The 22,292-nt window shown below is 41.5% G+C and overlaps 1 pseudogene; it reads right to left on the bottom strand.

Annotated features, from left to right (window-relative positions):
- Window positions 1-4,595: 4,595 nt before the first annotated feature.
- Window positions 4,596-21,968, bottom strand: LOC126082503 (mitotic checkpoint protein BUB3-like; annotated as a pseudogene).
- Between the last annotated feature and the right edge of the window lie 324 nt (window positions 21,969-22,292).

Raw genomic sequence — 22,292 nt, 5'->3', positions numbered from 1 at the left:
CAATCAGAACATTCCCTTAGGGCAAGAACCACCTCACCCCACAGGGCCTTGTTCAGTGCCAGTTGCATAATTAAGAATTAAAACAGAACATTCTATTCATTGCTTGATAAGTGGGCTGCTATTATAAGGAACCAGTTTTGTTTTTTTAAGATGTTGTTAGGTGCCTTTGAGTCGCTTCCGACTCATAGTGACACTTTGTACAACAGAACGAAACACTGCCTGGTCCTGCGCCATCCTCGCAGTGTTGCCATGCTTGAGCCTAATGTTGCAGCCACTGTGCCAATCCATCGGGTTAAGGGTCTCCCTCTTTTTTGCTGACACTCTACTTTATCAAGCATGATGTCCTTCTCCAGAGACTGGTCCCTCCAGATAACATGTCCAGGGTATGTGAGATGAAGTCTTGCCATCCTTGCTTCTAAGGAGCATTCTGACTGTACTTCTTTCAAGACAGATTTGTTCGTTCTTCTAGCAGTCAATGGTATATTAAATATTCTTTGCCAACAATGAAATTCAAAGGCATTAATTCTTTGTTGGTCTTCCTTATTCATTGTCCAGCTCTCCATGCATATGAGGTGACTGAAAACACCATGGCTTGGGTCGGGTGCACTTTAGTCCTTAAAGTGACATCTTTGGTTTTTAATACTTTAAAGAGCTCTTTTACAGCAGATTCGCCTAAAGCAACGTGTCATTTGATTTCTTGACTGCTGCTTCTATGGGTGTTGATTGTGGATCCAAGTAAAATGAAATCCTTGACAACTTCTCTAAGTACTCAAAGCGTAGTCCCTGGACCGGTAGCATCAGCATCTCCTGAGGATGTGTTAGAAATGCAAAGTCTCAGGCCCTGGCCCGGCTGTAGGGGCTCGGGGATCAGAGGAGGTGGGGGATGTAATCTGTGTTTTAACAAACCTTTCAGATGATTCTGATGAATGCTTAGCTCAAGTTTAAGAACTGCAGCTCTCTATGAAGCCTTAAACCCCAAACAAACTCAGGCAGTTTGTAAGGGCTTAAAGACACTACAATGAGGAAAAAAGTAACTTAAATAGGAACAGAACCTGATGACAAGAGAAAACAAGGATAGCAAAACTTAACGAAGTCAACAAAATGAGTACCCCCAAATTCCTCTATCGAGGAAGAGGTGGGCCACCCACGTGGCTCTGTGCTTTCTGCAGATGCATACAAAACCAAAACACCAAACCCTTCACCATAGAATTGATTCCGACTCTTGGCAAACTTATAGGACACAGAAGAACTGCCCTGTAGGGTTTCCAAAGAGCAGCTGGTGGATTCGAACTGTGGATCTTTTGGTTAGCAGCCAAGCTCTTAACCACTGAGCCACCAGGGCTCTAAACATGCATAATCCATTCCAAAATTCAATGTCAAGAGGTAAAAGAAAAGAGACACTGAGGAGAAGCACAACTATTTCCAGTACAGAGGCCTCGCCATGGGTCCCCTTAGGGAGATGCTATGTAGAGCCCTACGTTCTCAATAAGATTGTGGAAAACACAATGAGTCTCACAGGGCTGTTTCTTAATATAAACTGATGGACTCAGGCCAGACGAAATTCCACTGCAGGTTTATATAGCAAATTAATTTTCCATGCAGTGATTCTTACACAAATTTTTCACAATCTTGGTTGCAGTCCCCTGCAATGTGTCAGCACTCTCCCCGTTTCCGTTAGTCCAGTTTTCTTGTCCCTTCCCGTCTTCTCGTCTTTGGTTTTAGGCAAATGTTGTTCTTTTGGTCACATATAGCTGATAGTTCTAAGGAGCATATTCTTCACGGATGTTATTGTTGATTTTATAGCCTTACTGTGGGTTTATTATTTGGCTTAAAAATTGTCTATAGTTTCAAACTAGCAAGAGTCTTGGGGATTCCTCCAGTCCCTTTCAGACCGGTAAGTTTGGTCTTTTTTTTTTTTTCTCTCCTGTCTTTGATCTGAATTTTGTTCTACAGTTTTACCTATTCTACCCTGGAACTTCCATTGTGATTCTGATCAGCATGGTCGGTAATGGTAGCTGGGTACCATCTAGTTTGTCTGGTCACAGGTTAGAGGAGGCTGTGTTTCACGTGGGCCATTAATCCTTTGGGTTAATTGCTTCACTGGGTCTTCGATTTTCTTCATTCTCCTTTGTTGCTGGAGGGAAGAGACCAATAGTTGCTTCTTAAATGGCTGCTTTTAAGTCCCCAGATGCTACTCACCAGGCTAGGATATAGAACACTATCTTTATGAGCTGTGTTTTGCTAATTGACCTAGGAAAAAAAAATTTTTTTCTAGAGGTCCCCAAAATTATGGTCCTCCACCTTCATGTCCAGTAGTTCAGTCCCAATGTGTAAGTAGTTTCATAACTGTGCCCCCTGTAAGCTCTATTATATATATGGTGGTGTTACTGTTGTTGCAGGATTGTATACGTTACAGCATTTATGGTTGTTGCCACTTACTCTTGGGTACCTCTCAGTGTCTTCCTTTGCCTTGGTCACACTGTGCTGACTTCCCCCATATTGTGTATTGCCTTACTTAACACTTGCTGACTATTAAGCTAGTGATTCTCCCTCCCTCCTCCTCCCCCCCCCCCCCGGTAACCATCAAAGAGTATTTCTTTATGTATGTAAACCTACTCTTGACTTTTTATAATGGTGGTATCATACAATATTTGTCCTTTTGTGGTATGCCCTCCAGATTCATCCATATTGTGAGATTTTCCCCAGATTCATCATTATTCTTCATCATTGTGTAGTATTCTATCATGTGTATATACCATATTTTGTTTATCCACTTATCAGCTGAAGGGGATTTAGGTCATTTCCATCTTTTTGCTATTGTGAATAGTGCTGCTAAAAACATGGTGTGCATATGTCTATTCCTGTGGGCTCTTATTTATCTTGGATATATACTTAGGAGTGGAATTGTTGGATCATATGATAATTCTATTTCTAGCTTTTTAAGGAAGTGCCATACCATTTTCCATAGTAGTATTACCATTTTACATTCCCACCAGCAACATATAAGAGTTCCAGTCTCCCCACAACCTTGCCAGAATTTGCTGTTTTCTGTTTTTTTGAACAGTGCCATTATTGCTGGGGTGAGGTGGTACCTCATGGTAGTTTTGATTTGCATCTGTCTAATAACAAGCATGTCTTCATGTGTTTGTTAGCTGCCTGAATATCTTCTTTGGTGAAGTGTCTGTTATGTCTTTTGCTCGTTTTTTTAATTGGATTGTTTGTTTTTTTATTGTTGAGATGTTGAAGTTTTCTATAAATTTTAGAGACGAGGTTCCTGTCAGATACGTTGTAGCCAAAATTTTTTTCCCAGTCTGTAGGTTCTCATTTTACTCTTGGTGAAGTCTTTTGATGAGCATAAGTGTTTACTCTTTAGGAGATTCTAGTTTTTTTTTTCTTAGTTATCTAGTTTATCTTCTGGTGTTTGTGCATTTTTAGTTATGTTTGTTATACTATTTAGGCCATATATTAGGGACTCTAGCATTGATCCTATTTTTTCTTCATTGATCTTTATTGTTTTTGGTTTTACATTTAGGTTTTTGATCCGTTTTGTGTTGATTTTAGTGTATGGTGTGAGGTATGGATTTTGTTTCATTTTTCTTACAGATGGATATCCAGTTTTGCAGCACCACTTGCTAGAGACTTTTGTTTTCCCATTTATTGGACTTCAACCCTTTGTCAAAGATCATCTGTCCATAGCTGATGGATTTACTTACAGTTTCTAAATTCTGTCCTATTGTTCTATATGCCTGTCATTATCCCAGTACGGCTGTTTTGACTACCATAGCTGTATAGTAGGTTCTGAAACTGGGGAATGTGAAGCCTCCTACTTTGTTCTTCTTCTTCAATAATACTTTGCTTATCCAGGGTGTCTTTCCTTTCCATATAAAATTGGTGATTAGTTTTTCTATCTCATTAAAGAATGTTATTGGAATTTGTGTTGGGGTTGCATTTTATTTGTAAATCGCTTTGGGTAGATTGACATTTTCACACTGTTAAGTCTTCCAATCCATGAGCATGGTATGTTTTTCCATTTATGTAGGTCTCTTTTGGTATCTTGCAGCAGTGTTTTATAATTTTCTTTGTACAAGTCTTTTACAGTCCTAGTTAGATTTATCCTAAGAACTTTTATCTTTTTGAGGGCTATTGTAAATGGTATTGTTTTACAGATTTCCTTTTCAGAGTTCTCCTTGTTAATGTAGAGGAATCCAATTCATTTTTGTATGTTGATCTTGTACCCTTCCACTTTGTTGAGTCCTTCTATTAGTTCTACTAGCTTTCTTGTGCAGTCTCTGGGTTTTTTTTTTTAAGGGTTCTGAATCTCTAATTTATTAGACAACACGGAAATAACAGGTGAGACTATGTTGCAAAAAGAGCTCAAGCTGCTCAGACACAGCTTTGGGCTTGTTGGGGGAGAAAATGATTCTTCAGACTTGCTAGAGACTTTTGTTTTCCCATTTATTGGACTTCAACCCTTCAACTGACAAGAACATGGACTCCTGATCCTAAACAAAGTAAGTATTAAATGGTACACAGACAAGTTTCTTTCAAGACAGAAAGCAGAGAAACTCACAAACTAAGTAACATGTTCACAATGGCTATAACACATCCCTTAGGGGAAAATCATGTATTTGCAGGAAGTAATCAAAGCTTTCCGTAGAGAAACCACTTTTACAGGATGGTTGGTTAGACCTGGGTTTTGTTTCTGCATCTGTCACTAGATGAACGAAGATACCATCTTCAGGATGCTCTGTGTCATCCATTTCATACATATATGATGATGCTGTTGCAAGTGTAGTCCCATCATTACTAAAGACAAGGGATGCAATGTTGGTGGGTTGCTGGTGGAACTGGCATAGTCACTTTTTGTTAAGTGAATTCCAAGTATTTACGAATCCATCAGAACCACCTGTGGCAAATGTATTGCAGATGTTGTGAAAGGAAATGGCATCATCTGGGTAAATCTGCTCAGCATTATTTTCTTTTAGTAGATGATGTTTGAAGGCATACTTCTTCTTCTGTAGCTCAGGGCTTGGGTCCAAGTAGTCAGTGGCCATTGGCCTTCAGTAGAGCGTAATACATAACCCTGCTTGTTTGGAAAGGCCTGTATGCAGTGGGTCTGGTACTTCAGGCTAGACTCCCAAAGCTGCTGCACACAGCCCGTGTCCTGTAAGTCCTACACAACACTTGACGGCCCAACATTCTCACAATCAGACTTTTCCCAGACACTGAGAGGGTATACACCTTTTCAGGCTGAGAGAAGTTTCCGGCATTACAAGGAGTTCTAGGACCCTACAATTTAACTGTCTGACCCCAACTTCCGGTAACCATCACATTCACTTCTGAACAGTATTCAACACATCTAATGGGGCATCATGGGTCCCAACAAGATTATCTTGATCAGTATTCAAATCATGTGTTTTCAGTTGATGATCTAATCCCCCACTTCAGGCATGAGTTGGATCATAGAAGGCACAGTCCAGGATGGCACTGGTGTGCTGGTACTTGAGCAACGTGGAGATGGCTGGCACATTGTAGAGGTGCACAAATATTTCCCAGGAAGACACCAGCAGGAACTGGGAACTGTTGGGGCTGAACTTCGCTGAGAAGATACCAATGTCATTTCTTATTTGGATTATTTGCATCTTCTCCTACTTTTCTTTTGTCAGGTTTGGCTAGTGGTTTGTCAATTTTATTGACCTTTTCAAAGAACCAACTACTAGTCTTGTTGATTCTTTTGCTTATTTTTCTGTTTTATTTATTTTTGCTCTGATCTTTATTATTTCCTTCTGATAGCTGTGGGCCTCTTTTGCTGTTCTTTTTCTTGTTAAAGTTGTAGGGTTAAGGTGTTTATTTTGGCCTCTTCTCCGTTTCTAATATGTGCATTTATTGCTATAAATTGTCCTCTGCTGCCTTTGCTGTGTCTCAAATGTTTTGTTATGTTGTGTATTCATTTTTGTTTGATTCTAGAAAGAAACTTTTTTATTTCATTTATTACCTAGTAGTTTTTGAGTAAGGTGTTATTCAGTTTCCATGCATTTTATTTTATTTTTTGTTCTTGTTATTGATTTCTAATTTTACAGCATTTTCAGAGAAAATGCCTTGCACTATTTTTGAATTTATTGAGGCTTGCCTTGTGGCCTAAAATATGATCTATTCTGGAGAATGATCCATGTGCATTGGAGAAGAATGTGTTTCATGGTGCTGTTGGGTGTAGTATTCTGTATATGTCTAAGAGGTCAAGTTGTTTGATTGTGATGTTTAGATATTCAGTATCTTTGTTGAGTTTCTGTTTAATTGTCCTGTTCTTCATCCAAAGTTATGTGCAAGTCTCCTACTATTGTTGTGTAGAGGGTCAGAAAAAGAGAGGAAAGCCCTCAACAACATGGACTGACACAGTGGCTTCAACAATGTGCTCAAGCATAGCAAATATCGTGAGGCAGGAGCAGCACAAGGCAGTGTTTTGTTCTGTTGTACATAGGGTCACTACAAGTCAGAATTAACTCAGTGACACCTAACAACAACAGCATTATTGTAGAACTATTTCTCTTTCCAATGCTGTTAGAGTTTGTTCCATGTATTTTGGAGCCCTGTCAGTGGGCACATAAATATTTATTGTGGTTATGTTCTCTTGGTGAATGGAGCCTTTAATCATTATGTAATGTCTTTTCTGGTGGATTTTGCCTTAAAGTTTGTTTTATCAGAGATTAATATTGCCACTCCTGCTTTCTTTTGGTTACTATTTGCCTGGTATTTTTTTTTTCTATCCATTGATTTTTAGATTATTTATATCTTTGTGTCTAACATGTGTCTTTTGTAGACAACATATTGATGGGTCTTTTTTAAAATCCATTCTGTTAGTCTCTGTCTCTTGACTGATATATTTAACTCATTTACACTTAGCATGATTTTAGATAGGTATGAATTAACCACTGTGATTTCATTGTGCTTTTTTTGTGGTGTTGACGGTTTCTTTGTTCTGCTTGATTTTCTGCACTTCTTTTTGCTTATAAAGTTTCTTTTCTTTTCCTTCATTGTTGTTAATCCTTTGTTGAGTCTTTACGGTTTTCTTCTTTTTTTATTTTAGTGAATAAGCTTATTAATTTTCTTTATGTTTACCCTGAAATTAACCTTTATCTTCGTAGGTTTAAAAGAGTCTGTCCTATCTTGATACTACTTGAACTTCCTCTCCATATAGAAGTTCTGTAACTACACTATTTATTTTCTCTTTTATTTTGAAGGTGTCGTTGTTTACAGATTGATGTCTCTGGTGCTCTTTATTCAGTCTTGTAGCTTTATTTAATTTTTTAAAATTCTTTATCTTGGTTGGTGTATGGGTGATGCTGTCATGTGTCTTAATCTGGTTGTCTGGTGTTATTATTTCTCTACCCAAAGGACTGCTTTATTACTTCTTGCAAGTTTGACCTGGTTTTTACTAATTCCTTTAATTTTGGTTTATCTGTAAATGTCCTAATTTAACCATCATGTTTGAGAGAACATTTTACTGGGTATAAAATTCTTGGCTGGCAGTTTTTTTGTTTCAGAGTTTTATTTATAATATCCCATTGCCTTCTTACCAGCGTGGTTTCTGCTGAATAATCAGAGCTTAGTCTTATTGGTTCCCCTTTGTATGTGACAGTTTGTTCCTGAGCTGCTCTCAGGATTCTTTCTTTGTGTTTTTTGGGGGGAGGTTTGATTATGATATGTCTTGGCGACTTTCTTTTGGGGTCTATTCCGTATAGGGTTCATTGAGCTTCCTGGATGGATATCTTCTCATCTTTCATGATATTAGAGAAGTTTTCGGTCAGTAAATCTTCAACCTAAATTTTCTGTTTTTTTTTTTTTTTTTTGTCTTTCCCTGTTCTTGGATTCCTATCGTATGTAAGTTATTTCTTTTGATAGTATCCCACATAACTCTTAGGCTTTCTTCATTCTTTTCTCTGAATTCTCCTCAAACAAATTAGTATCAAGATATTTATTCTCTATTTTGCTGATTCTGTCTTCCATTGATTCCATTAAGTTATCTAATTCTGAAAGTTTTTGGTTAATTTCTGGATTTCTATTTGCTATTTTTGTATGGTTTCTAGTTGTCTGTTTTGTCCTCGTCTTTTTTTTCTGAATTCTTCTGGAGTTTTGTCAATGTTTTCCTTGATGTGTTTGAGTACCCAATATATAAGTCTTTTGAATTCCTTATCAGGTAGTTCCATCACCATTTCTTTCTCAGTAAGGTTTTCTGCCTCTTTATTTTGATCACTTGCTTGAGCCATCTTGTCCTGTTTCTTTAACTGATTTGATATTGTCCGGTGTCTTTGTGGCATTTAGTTTTCATTTTATTTATGATTTTTTGTTTTGTTTTGATATGTTGTTATGGGCTGGTCAGATGTGCTTTGCCGATAGTTCGTCTGGTGGTACGAAAGTGTTCACCACCTGTCTCCAGGTGGAAGTTGCTGTGGCCAGCAGGGCAAGCCAACATTGCTGTTCACTAGATGTGAGAGACTGCTGTGGGTGTGCTGAACAGATCCTGGCTGCCACCTGCCTCCCCTGTGGCAGCAAAGGAATGCTCACTATTGTGTAGCTACTCCCTCTGCCTGCTCCATGGGGCAGCAGGTAAAGGGTGGGAAGGGGCAAGACAGACAACTGGGGAGCACTCAGACATTCTCTCTGGCAAAGGAGGGGTGAGGCGTGGGGCTGGGGAGCACATGGACACTCTCTCTGGTGAGGAAGGGGCTGAGCAGGCCATTGGGAAGCATGCAGGTTGCTCTCCTGGTAGGGGAAGGGGCAGGTTGGCTGGTTGGAGTGTGCACAGGCCCTCACTCTGGCAGAGAAGTGATGGGACAGGTGGCCGGAGAGTGTGTGAGCACTCTTTCTGGCAGAGGAGTGGCTGAGCAGGTGGCCTGAGAGCACACAGGTACTCTATCTGTCAGAGGAGGGGTTGGGCAGATGGCCAGGTTGTGTGCAGGTGCTCTCCTTGGTTGGAGAGAGGCAGAGCAGCCAGTGGGGTGTGTGCAGGTGCTCACTCCAGCAGTGGGGTGGAGTGGAGTGGCAAGACAGGGAGCTGGAGAGTACGCAGGTGCTCTCTCTGGTGGGGGAGGAGCAGGGTGGACAGTCTGAGGGTACTCTCTCACTCTGCACCTCACCCAGTCTGCAGGGAAAGGACTGATGGACGAGACTAGGTGGTGGGAGGGAGAAAAGGAAAAGAAAGAATTAAAAAAAAGAAAAAAGAGTCAGTCATACTAAGACCCCTGGTGGTCAGCATAGTAAGGATGAGGGGAGGTTTATGCTGCCAATCACCAAGAGTGTGGGGAGAGGGAGAGTGCACTCCTTTGGTTGTGGGTGGGGGGAGTGATGCCTGTGCAATTCCTGCTGGGCACAGCCAGTAATCAGTACCTTGCTTCATGCCAGGTGTACCTACATAGTTTCTCTGTCTCCTCTTAGGCGCTATATAATGTTGCCTCCCTGTGCTCCTCAGCCAGGATCACTGCTGGCTGTGTCTCAAGATGTCCCACTGCTGGGCCAGCTGGCAAGGCACCTCCTCCTTGTTTCCCTCCTCATTCACTGTCCTTGCTCAGTTTCTTTTTCCAGTTGATGTTTGATTTGATTCTGTATCCTTTCAACTGATACTCAGGATTCCAGAACTGTTATCTGTATTTGTTTCACTTTGTATCTCAGGTCTTTGGTGGAGCAGAATGTCATGGTACACCTGACTAGGCTCCCATCTTGGTACCTCCTCCCTCCATAAGGCTCTCAATGACCACTTTTTCAGAAGTGAATCACCACGCCTCTCTTCTGAGGCACCTCTGGGTGTACTTGAACCACTGACTGCTCAGTTAGCAGCGACGTGCATTAACTGTTTGCATCACCCAGGGGACTCCCTTACTTGTTCTCGTTTGAGTGGTCTTCATTTATTTCCACAACTCTTTACCTCAGCTGGGCTCTGATGGAGCCAACTCAAAATTCCAGCCTGCTGAGGGCTTGGGGGTACAGCACATGGAGTTAACTCTATATAGCCACATTCATTTGTAAGCTCAGATGGTGTCTGATTTATTCCTGTTTTTTTTTCCCTCTTAGTTTAGTGAATGTGAAGCTACACAGGCAATTAGAGGGGCTGCCTTACCAGTCGTTTGCATAACAAAGGCCACCCAAAAGAATTATTCTTTCACCACACAGAAGCTTTATTCTCTGTTTCCATCATCCATGCAAACATTTGTCCCAGTGTTGAAGTGCAAAATGACATCTTAAATCATAATCCTAAACTGACCTTTAATTAAAGTTGGCCATAAATAATTAAGAGTTTTACTTTTATTATTTGCTTCACTGGAGGACAATTTAAATTTGAGGACTCAATACTCACACTTGAGAGGGCAATAACAAACATATATTAAATGTGAAACATAAAAAAGCCCTGTCAGAGTTCTCAATTAATTTACTATATGCCTCTATGGCCACCTAGTTTGGAGAATCATTTGGGAGGATAAGCAACTGAACCAAAATTTTATTATATTCTTCTGTTTTGTTTGATGTTATTATTTTTAAAACTTTGTTTCAGAGGAAAGCTTACACATTATGCTGTTGTTGCCCCCAACCCATAGTGACCCTGGAAAAAAACATGCCTGCACCATCCTCATGATGGGTTATGGATAAAGCCATTGTGATCCACAGAGTTTTCACTGGCCGATTTTCAGGAGCAGATCACCAGGCCATTCTTCCTGATGATCTGTCTTAGTCTGGAAGTGCCACTGAAACCTATTCAGCATCACAGCAATACACAACCTCCACAGACACACAGGTAACGGCTGCTGCAGAGGTTCACTAGCCAGGAATTGAGCCTGGATCTCTCACATGAAAGGCAAGAATTATACCACTGAACCACCTCTGGCCTCTTTGAAACATTATTAGAACTACTAATTAAGTACCTAAATCTCAGATCCAGGGTCAAAAGGATCCATAGTATCTTCCTTCTATAGAAAAACACCTGAAAGAAGAGGAATCAGGTGGAGTCTGAAGCTTTAGTCAGGGGTCCACAAACTTTTTCTGTAAAGGGCCAAATAGCAAATATTTTAGGCTTTGCAGTTGCAACTACTTAACCCTGTTGTTATGGCGGGAAACCAGCCATAGGCAACACAGAAATGAATGGGCATGGCCATGTTCTGATAAAGTTTTATTTATAAAATCAGGCAGTTGCCAAATTTGGCCCACAGACTCCTGTGGAGCCCTATGATTTTCCTGCTGCCTAAGAAAGAAGCTTATGATGAACTCTCAGAAGTAAGATAACGATCCAAAAAGCAAAGTGGCCTAAATCAGGAACCTCCTTCTTCACTATGATTACCAGGCACCTTGCCAGAAACTCTTGCCTGCCTTTGAAATATCAGAGTAGACTGCTGGGACTAGTACTCGATACATTATTGAGCATGATTTCTCTAACAGTGGAGCAAGGCCGTGATAAGACAGTCAGGGAAGCCACTGTGCCCTCCCTGTCCCTCAGACTGAACCTCACAGTCATTGTGGCCACCCCACTTCCACCTCCAAACAGCTACCCAGACCTGTTGATTCTGGCTGCAGTCTCAGTATGTGTCCCCTCCTCTCCACACCCACTGTCTACACCCTGCTATCCTCATCTTTTGCCTGAAATATGCTCCAGACTCCAAACAGTCCCTCTACCAACAGGATTTTCTCTATCATGTTTCAAGGCAGTGGTGGTTCAGTGGTAGAATTCTCACCTTCCATGAGGGAGGCCTGGGTTGAGTTTCCAGCTAACATACCTCTTATGCAGTCACTCGTCTGTCACCGAAGACTTGCTTGTTGCTATGATGCCGAATAAGTTTTAGTGGAGCTTCCAGAGTAAGACGGACTAGGAAGAAAGACTTGGCAATCTACTTTTGAAAATCAGCCAATGAAAACCATATGGATCACAATGGTCCAATCCACAACCAATCGTGGGAATGGTGCAGGACTGGGCAGCCTTTTCTTCTGTTGTACGTCGCGCTGCCATGAGCCCGGTGCTGACTCAATGGCAGCTAACAGCCACAACAATATATGTTTCCTGTTGCTTCCAGGTGGATCTTCCTAAAACCACCACTCCCCTGCTCAAAGCTTTTCAAATGTTCCCAGCTATCTAGAGGATAAAATATAAGCTTCTCAATATGGCAGTTAAGGCCCTCCCTCTGGGCTTGACCCCAGCCTCCAGAGCACTTCCCCACTTTTCACGTGCAGTCTGTTCACTCTTTCCCAAGCACATCTTCATGCCTGGGCCAAAAACTGCTAATTACCACCTCAGTGTCTATGTTCCTCTTTCTCCTAACAGAATCTCCAGAACGTCAGTGGAGACAATGTACCCACACTCAAAAAAAAAAAAAAAAAAATCCTCCATTTCCTAACTTACCTTATAAGTAGCGGTGGCCAATGAGATATAAATGTCATTGGATGGGGATCTAAGGAAAAAAAAAAATTGAAATAGAGCTTACTCAGGTATTGATTGTCCTTTTCCCCTTCCCTATATTGTTTTAGTTCTTTCTGGAACTATGTATGGCATGATGATTGCAGCCTCAGCAGTCTTATTGTAGCCATGAAGTGACCTTGAAGCCAAGAATGAAGGATGGCAGAACCAAAATAGAGAAGGACTGTGGCATCCTGATGACATTATCAAGCCAGTCCTGAGCAACCTTTCTCTGGGCTTCATATAATGTGAGAGAAAAAACAAAACAACAACAAAAACCCGTTCCAGTTTTGGCCACTGTTATTTTAAGCCTGTGTAGATGTAATCCTTACCTGATACTATGACTCTTTACTTCCCTTATTGCTAGTCAGCCTTTTTAGAACACCCTTTTTTCCTCTACCTTCCTTTTCTCCACCACTCAGAAAGCTACTTTTTCTTCAAAACTTTGCACAAATGCCACCTCCTCCTGGTTTACTCCTTGCAGTTGGAATTAATTGTGCCTCCTTCCATAGCTACCCAGTGCTTTTCTTTTTCATCTGTTTAATAATGGTAAGGCATAACACTGGCTATGTTCAACAATAGGCTCACTATTTACCCTCTCCAACACTGACTTCCATCATCTGCAAGATGGAGGTGGAGAAAGTTCTAAGTCATTTTATTGTTGTGAGAAATAAATGAGATAAAGTACATAAAACACTTAGCGCAAAGCCTGGCACTTAGTAAGTCCTCAGTAAATGATTATAACAGTCAGGTTTATTATTAGTATTATTATTATTTGTGTCTCAGCTAGTTGACCATGGATCTGTCTCCCTATTAGCATAAAAGTGCTTTCAGGGTAGACGCAATGTCTCATTCTCTTCTTTTTCCTCATAGCACCTAATTTATAGGTTGGTTGCATGGGAAACAAATGAGTAAATGTTAGTACTGTATCAATCTACATGATGAAAAACCAAACCCATTGCCGTTGAGTCAATTCCAACTCACGGCAATTCCATGTGTTTCAGAGTAGAACTGTGATCCACAGGGTTTTCAGGGGCTGTGATCTTTCAGAAGTAAATTGCCAGGGCTTTCTTCTTCTTCTTTTTGTTCTCCATACTCAATTATTATCCTTTATTTTGAATTCTTTTTTTTTTAATTAAACTTTAGATGAAGGTTTACGGAACAAACTAGTTTCTCATCAAACAGTTAGTACACACATTGTTCTATGACATTGGTTAACAACCCCACAATGTGTCAACACTCTCCTTTCTCAACCCTGGGCTCTCTATTACCAGCTTTACTATTTCCTCCTGTCTTCCAGTCCCTGCCCTAGGGCTGGTGCACCCCTTCAGTCTTGTTTTGTTCCATGGAACTGTTCAACCTTTGGCTGAAGGGTGAACCTCAGGAGTGACCTCATTACTGAGCTGAAAGGGTGTCTGAGGGCCATAATCTCAGGGTTTCTCCAGTCTCTATCAGGCCAAGTCTGGTCTTTCTTTTTGAGTTAGAATTCTTTTCTACATTTTTCTCCAGCTCTGTCCAGGAACCTCAATTGTGATCCCTGTCAAAGCAGTGAGTGGTGGTAGCCAGGCACCATCTAGATTTACCAGACTCAGCCTGGTGGAGGCCGTGGTAGATGTGATCCATTAGTCCTTTGGACTAATCTTTCCATAGTGCCTTTAGTTTTCTTCATTATTCCTTGCTGCTGAAGGGGTGAGACCAGTGGAGTATCCTAGGTGGCTGCTTACAGGCTTTTAAGACCCCAGATGCTACTCACCAAAAAAGAACGTAGAACATTTCCTTTATAAACTCTGTTATGTCAATTGAGCTAGATGTCCCTGAGATCATGGTCCCCACAGCCTTCAGCCCAGCAACTTGGTTCCTCAGGGAGTTTGGATGTGTGTTTCTTCTGAGGCACCTCTGGGTAGATTCAAACCTCCAACCTTTCAGTTAGTAGCCAGGTACTTAAAGGTTTTCAACACCCAGTGTCTTAGGCTGGATTCTCTAGAGAAGCAAAACCAGTCATGCGTGTAAATATATATAGAGAGATTTATATTAAGGAGACAGCTCACGTGATTGTAGGGGTTGGAACACCCCAAGTCCTTGGATCAGGATAGAGTCATTTCCTAATTCATGGAACCACAGAAGAGGGTGAACCCAAGACAAGCAGATTGGAGAGCAGGGCTCCCACTCACAGTTTGTGACGGTCGAGGAATCCCCAAAGTTGGCAGGAAAGACTGCAAGGTTTCTCTTGAGCTACTTAGCTGCAGGGGCTGGTAAACTCAAGATAGGCAGGTGAGGGAGCAGGACTCTTGCTCGCAGGCTGTGAAGATAGGTGAATCTCAAGATGGACAGGTAAGATGCTAGCTCAAGTCCCAAGAACCAGAGGTCAGACAAGAGACAGCTGCCAGATCCAGAACAAGCCAACAACCTTTGCAAGGCAAGCAGGAAGGAAGTAGGAGGCGGAAGGCAGAGAGATGAAGGTTGAGGGGGTGTTGAGCTGCCACAGGCCCCATCCCTGCCAGTACCACTCAGTGGATTCCATCATGGGGGTGATCACCTATCAAATTTCAACAGGGATTTGATCTCAACATTATACAACTGCCAAAACACTGAGAATCATGGCCCAGCCAGTTGACACACAACCTTAACCATCACACCCACATACTTCTATCATACATTATAATGGCCAGGATCTCCCTTAAAAAAAAAAAAAAAAAACCTTAGACAATGGAAAAATTAGAAAGTAAACTTGATGAAGCCATATAAATATTTTCTTTCTGATTATGGCCCATTCATTTCAAAGATTGTTTTTTCTGCTTACAGAAGCTTTCATCACTTGTAAACTGGTAGAAGTGGTGACAGACTTGTGCAACTGGAGCAAATTCCTTGTGCTATGGAAGGTGTCATGGATTGAATTGTGCCACCCCAAAAAAATATGTGTCAACTTGGGTAGGCTCTGATTCCCAGTATTGTGCGATTGTTCACCATTTTGTCATCTGATATGATTTTCCTATGTGTTGTAAATTCTACCTCTATGATGTCAATGAGGCAGGATTAGAGACAGTTGTGTTAATGAGTCAGGACTACAAGATTAGATTGTGTTTGAAGTCAATCTCTTTTGAGATATAAAGGAGAGAAAAGAGCAGAGGCACATGGGAACCTCATACCACCAAGAAAGTAGTGCCACGAGAAGAGTGCATCCTTTGGACCTGGGATCCCTGCACTGAGAAACTCCTAGACCACGGAAAAATTGATGATAAGGACCTTTCTCCAGAGCCAACAGAGAGAGAAAGCCTTCTCCTGGAGGTGACATCCTGAATTTGGACTTCAAGCCTGCTGCACTGTGAGACAATAAATTTCTCTTTGTTAAAGCCACCCATTTGTGGTATTTCTGTTATGGCGACGCTAGATAACTAAGACAAAAGGGGAAAAATGCAAATCCATACTTCCTCAGGCAGCAGTAGCCACCTTGAGAAATCACCATCTCTTTTGTGCTCCTGGAATGGAACAAAGGACAACGTGTAACTAAAAGACTAATGAAGAGAGGAAAGGTCACACATCTTAAAAACAAGGATGAAATGCACAGCATTTGCACAAAGCACATATACAGCACGGAGACCAGGTATCTCATGTCTCCACTACTTACCTTGGCTCACCTCATCCGCAACACAGAGTCCACACTCCAAAGTTTGGAAACAAAACTGAAAAAATCAACAGAGAAGCCCAATCGAAGATTTTTAAACCTTCCTGGGCTCGTGACCCTGGGGCATTTCAGTGGCATTAGTCAACCACAGCTCATGGTCTTAAACTCCGGCCTCTGGTGTAGTGCTGTCCAAAAATATCACTCATGGGTACTGGGAGGTTCCATGGGTCTCTGCTGGACTGCAGTCCCACAGCCTTAGCCCAGTCCACAATAAGAGACACAGTCTCAACTGCAAGTGCTGGAAAGAAGCCTTGAACTGGTCAAAGTGTTTGTCACCAGCCTTCTAGCCCCTCCTTTGGATGACTCCAGTTTACTGAGACATTGGGTTACTATTAAGGTTTGGTTCAAATCCAATCCCAAACTGGGTGTGGGGTACATGGAAATTCTCTTTACTATCTGGGCAATTTTTCTTGTAAATATAAAAATGTTCTAAAACATAGAACTAGCCGCCATCAAGTCAGTTTCAAATCATGGCAACCCTACGTGAGTCAGTGTAGAACTGTGCTCCATAGGATTCTCAGTGGCTGATTTTTCAGAAGCAGATTACCAGGTCTTTTCTCCAAGGCACCTCTGGGTGGACACAAACCTCTAAACTTGGGGTTAACAGCCAAGCACATTAACCATTTGCACCATCCAGGGACACCCTCTAAAATTTTTGTTGTTATCATTAGGTGCCCTCAAGTTGATTGCAACTCATAGTGACCCTATGTACAACAGAACGAAACACTGACCAGTTCTGCGCCATCCTCACAATCATTGCTGTGTTTGAGCCCATTGTTGCAGCCACTGTGTCGATCCATCTCCTGAGGGTCTTCCTCTTTTTCGCTGACCCTGTACTTTACCAAGCATGATGTCTTTCTCCAGGAACTGGTCCTCCTGATAATTGTTCAAAGTACAAGAGATGAATCTCACCATCCTCGCTTCTAAGGACCATTGTGGCTGTAATTCTTTTAAGACAGATTTGTTTGTACTTCTGGCAGTCCATGGTGTATTCAGTATTCTTTGCCAACACCATAATTCAAAAGCTTCAGTTCTTCTCAGGTCTTCTTTATTCATTGTTCAGCTTTTGTACGCATATGAGGCGATAGAAAATACTATGGTCTGGGTCAGGTTCTTTTTAATCCTCACAGTGACATCTTTGCTTTTTAACACTTTAAAGGGGTCTTTTGCAGTGGATTTACCTAATGCAATAAGTCATTTGATCTCCTGATTGCTGCTTCCATGGGTGTTATTTTAAAAATTCAATACCCAAATGAGACTTTCATGAAGAAGTTTTTCAGGCTTCCTCATTTTAGAAATCACTCATGATATCACACAGGACTGGGACTTCACTGAAACCAAATGGAGATGGGACTCCATCTAGTCATAAATCACATGTTCTCTGAAAATCTGTGTCCCAATTTCAGCATGGTGACCTTCTGGCTTTCAGAGTAACTCTAACAAAGATGATGCTTCACGCCTTATTTTTGCATACTCCATAAGCTTGTAAATTCCGTAGATAAGGCAGATGTGATAGAGTCTACTTTTGTTTCAATTCCAGGATAAATCTGAGATGCTCACCTCCCATTACATTTAACAAAAATGTAATTGTGTCTCTTCTAGAGCCTGCCTCTGTGTGTCTCATTCCAATAAACATCAATTCAACCATAAAAAATAATTTAAAAATCAATTTGAATATTTACTAGAGTCTTTCTAAAAATACCAAAGGGTAGCCACTTCCAATGAAACGTCTTAAACTCCTGCTTCCCCATCTCTCTCTCTTTCATACTTCCTCTCACTCTGGAGTGTCCCCCTAGACTGTCCCTCTGCTCTCTCCAAGCTTTCTAAAAGTGTTCTCCCCACTCAGTGCATTCTCATCCTCCTGCCTTTCTGGATTAATTATTTTCTTCTTTTAGTTTTGTCCCTTTCCAGTATAAAATTCCAGTGGCCTATTTGGCTTCCTCCAATTATGCAACTCTTTCCCCACAATATTCTAATCATCAACACAAATGTTCAGGAGTCAAGAAGCCAGAAAGGCTATAAACGGTGCTATATTAATAATTTGTTTTTCCTGATATATGAAATATTTGCATCTGAACTATCTATTCAATATAAACCCCACGGAAACTTTGTTCTTTAAAACAGTGGGGAAAGTACACTGTCTTATTGAATAGCTAAGCTATATTAAAATGTACTTGTAAATCATGAAAGTGAATGGTAAATTATCCATTTAGTTCTAGCTCAGTGGATATCTATCTACATACACATACACACATACACATACACACATACGCACAAGAAAAACACCTGTTCTTTGATTAGCTTGTCTCTCATTTTTAAAACCTCAAATCTTTGAGGATTAAGGTTTATATTGGTTTATTTTACTTAAGATTACGGATTTCACTGCACTCAGTACTTTTTCTTTCCATGCTGCATTTTTAATCTTGGTGCTTAATGATGCCAATTTTGCATATTAGAATGAAAAAAAAACAAAGGTGTCTAAACAAGAGAGTAGACACCTGGAAAAGGTATGGCTGTCTGCCAAGGTTCCCACCTGCATTAAATCATTTGTTAGCATACATAAGTATCAATCATCTACTTTAAAGACGCTTGCGCTCCAAATGCCACAGCTCTGATAAAGCGGTGACCAGTTGGGGGCAACAACCTGAAATCCTACCTTGGCTTTAAGAAAAACCACAGCTCAGGGACTCATCAGCCTCTCCAATCTACCATGTTGCACCCCCATCGAATTACCAAATGGCTTTCTTACACTAATGAGGCTTTTCCCTTGCCCCCTGCTTTGCTTGCATCCTGAAACCAGGATGGCGATTTTTTACACAGTGCAGGCCCTGGGTTCCTCATTTTCTTTCTCCACATCTTGAAGCACATTATTGCAAAAGAATTTTTACTCAGATCCTAGAAGATAAGAAATGTCACACATAAATCCAACCTGAGGAAACCAAATAGCCATGAATCCCTCTAGTCCAGTGAACACACGTCCCTGCAAACCAAGGAAGACGTAGTAACAACACCCAATTCAAGAAAGCAAAAAGTTATCCTGGGAAAGTGTGAGAGGTCTGTGAATTTTCAAATTTCGGCCACTGTTGTTGTTGTTGTTACTTGCCATGGAGTTGGTTCTGACTCATGGCAATCTCATGTATGACAGAAAGAAATACTGCCCAGTCCTGAGCCATCTTCACGATTATCGGTATGCTCGAGTCCACTGTTGTGGCCACTGCGTCAATTCATCTCATTGAGGGTTTCCCTCGTTTTTGTTGGCCCTCCAATATACAAAACACAATGCCCTTTTCTGGAGATTGATTTCTCCTGATGGAGTGTCCAAAATAAGTGAGTTGAAGTTTCAACATTCTCACTAAGGAACCCTCTGGTTACACTTCTAAGACTGATTGGTTCACTCTTTTGGAATCCACAGTATCTGAATTTCAATCGCTAGGAAAAGCAATTTGCTAACAAGGGCTCCAGCGAAGAGCATGGCTTTTCAGTATTCAAGGGACATCTTTTACTGATTGTGTTTTCCCATTACAGGGTGATGAAGGGGCAGGCACCAATTAAAATTATGCTTACTAACTCTCCATTACTTTTCTAAATAAACTTGTAATTTTGGAATAGTTTTAGGTTGATAGAAAAGCTGCAAAGGCAGTACAGAGAGCTCCTGTTTGCCCCTCACCCAGCCTCCCCTGTTACCAGCATCTCACATTACCACAGTCTACTCATCATAGCTAAGAAACCGACATTGGTGGTTTACCCTTCACTAAATTCAATGCTTTATTCAGATTTTCCTTGGAAACCATACGGGGCAGTTCTATTCTGTCCTATAGGGTCGCTATGAGTAGGAATTGACTCGATGGCAATGGGTTTTATTCAGATTTTACTCATTTTTCCACTGTTGTCCCTTTTTTATCCCAGGATCCCACACAGGATACCTTATTACATTCAGTCAGCATGTCTCCTTAGTCTCCTCTCAGTTTGACATTTTCTTAGACTTTCCTTGTGTTCAATGACCTCAACAGTTTTGAGGAGTACTGGTCAGGTATTTTGTAGAATGGTCCTCGATTTGGCTTTGTCTGATGTTTTTCTCATGGTTGAACTGGGGTCATTGGGCTTTGAGAAAGTCCCAGGAGAGCTAAAGTGCTATTTTTATCATATCAGATCAAGGGAATATGCTATCAACGTGATCGTCACTGATGATGTTGACCTTAACCACCTGGCTGAGGTAGTGTTTCTCAGTTTTCTCCACTGTAAGGTTACTTTTTCCCCTTTCCCATACTCCAATAAGCTGTTAAGTACAGCCCACACTTCCTTATTACATAAATTAATGATTAATACAAAAGCTATTTGGAATTCTTCTTTAAGGAAGATTTAGCTTTTCTACTCCACTTATTCATTCGCTCATTCATTCATTTATAAGTGTAGACTCATGGATATTTATTTTATACTTTGGGCTATAATCCAATACTATGCTGTGTATTTTATTACTCAGATTGCTCCAGTTCCAGCCCTGGGGGCCCTTTCAGTTGGTTCCCTTTGACATGGTGTTCCTTTGACACACGCCATCCTTTGGTTTCTTGTACACTTCCTCACTGTCTAGACTTGAATATTCCCTGTTCCAGTCCTAGCATCAGCCATTTTCCAAGGAGTCTTGGTTCCTTTTATCAAAGAATAGTACTAGAAACCTACATCTGGGCACTGGGTGTTTCCCATCACTTTTCCCACTTGGAGGTGACACTGCAACTGTCTATGACAGACTTGGCCTTCTCTGGAGGCCTGCTACAGGGCAGGCACTTGGTCTGCCAGCATCTTCTCACTAAATCAAGGTGGTCATGTGTCAGGGGAACCTCTATCCTCCTGGCTCCATGCTTCTAAGTGGTGGGACTTCAGTTTTCTCTCTCCCACCCATCACTCACCCCTTGGAGAGTGTGAATTATTCTGTTTGGTAATTTTGTAATGGAGTCCCTGGGTGGTGTAGATGGTTGGTGCACTCAGCTGTTAACCAAAACGTTGGCAATTCAAGTCCATCCAGAGGTAACTCAGTAGAAGGGCTTGGCCATCTACACCTGAAAAACAGCCATTGAAAACCCTGTGCAGTACAATCCTATACTGACACACATGATGGCACCAGGAGTCAGAATCGACTTGATGGCAAGTCTTTTTTAGTTAATTTTGAAAGAGAACTAAGTCTGCTCAACCCCTTAGGCCTCTCTCTTTCCAATGTGCCTGACAGAAGAGCTAAGGCCTATTTGTGTCTCCTGAGTCTGGTGCCAACTTTGCATCCATAGCCAGAGCCACACTGCTGTGCTAACAAAGCTGATATTTTCCTCTCTCTCTGTCTGACTCCTGTGGTTCCATAATTGGAAAGAAAGAGGTGTTAATTATTGCCCCCCTAAAACTTCAACATCTGGGTTGGTATTTCCTTCCAGCTGTGATAAGTGCAAATCAGTCTTTATAGGAACTCAGAAGGCAAGAAGTTAACTGCAGACACAAAAAGTCAACACTGTCAGATCAATTAAATCTTTACCCAACACCTTAGAACGACAAAAACTCTCTAGAGTCATCCCTTTAATGAAGAGCATATGGCTCCCTAAGCAGAAAAAATGAACTGTTCTTCTGTGATCTTGTCACTGAAAGCACAGAACTGAACAGCCAGTGGCAGAGCCCAAGGCACAATGTGCGCTGTGCCCACGGGCGAGGGTCCCACCCTGGGAAAGCATGCTCTTACCAGGGCAGAACTGTCACTGGTAAGAGCAGCTGCTTCACCACTTCATGAAGCGCCTCCTCTGTCATCCCATAAGCACAGCCCACAGGAACCACAGGAAGACCAGTGTGAAGACAGGTCTGGGCTGAGGCTCTGATGGGCATGCGGCTCCATCACCTGTGGCTGCTAGCATTGAACCTGACGCTTCCTCCTCCTTAAGTGGTGGCGAGACGAAGAGACCAGTTGCCGTCAAGTCAATTCTGACATGGTAACTGTTATGGATTGACGGGCGTACCCCAAAATATGTGTTGTAAATCCTAATCTCCATGCCTGTGGTCATAATCCCATTTGGGAATGGGTTGTCTTTCTATGTTAACGAGACAGGATTTGTGTAGGGTGTGTCTTGGGTCAATCTCTTTCTAGATATAAAAGAGATTAAACAAGCATGAGAGAAGTAGAGATGGGGGAAGAGAGATGCCAAGCCACAT

Source organism: Elephas maximus, chromosome 9 (assembly GCF_024166365.1).
Source record: "Elephas maximus indicus isolate mEleMax1 chromosome 9, mEleMax1 primary haplotype, whole genome shotgun sequence".
In the NCBI taxonomy this organism is placed as follows: Eukaryota; Metazoa; Chordata; class Mammalia; order Proboscidea; family Elephantidae; genus Elephas; species Elephas maximus.
Note: the sequence above shows the minus strand (reverse complement) of the source record. Positions and strands in the feature narration are given on the sequence as shown.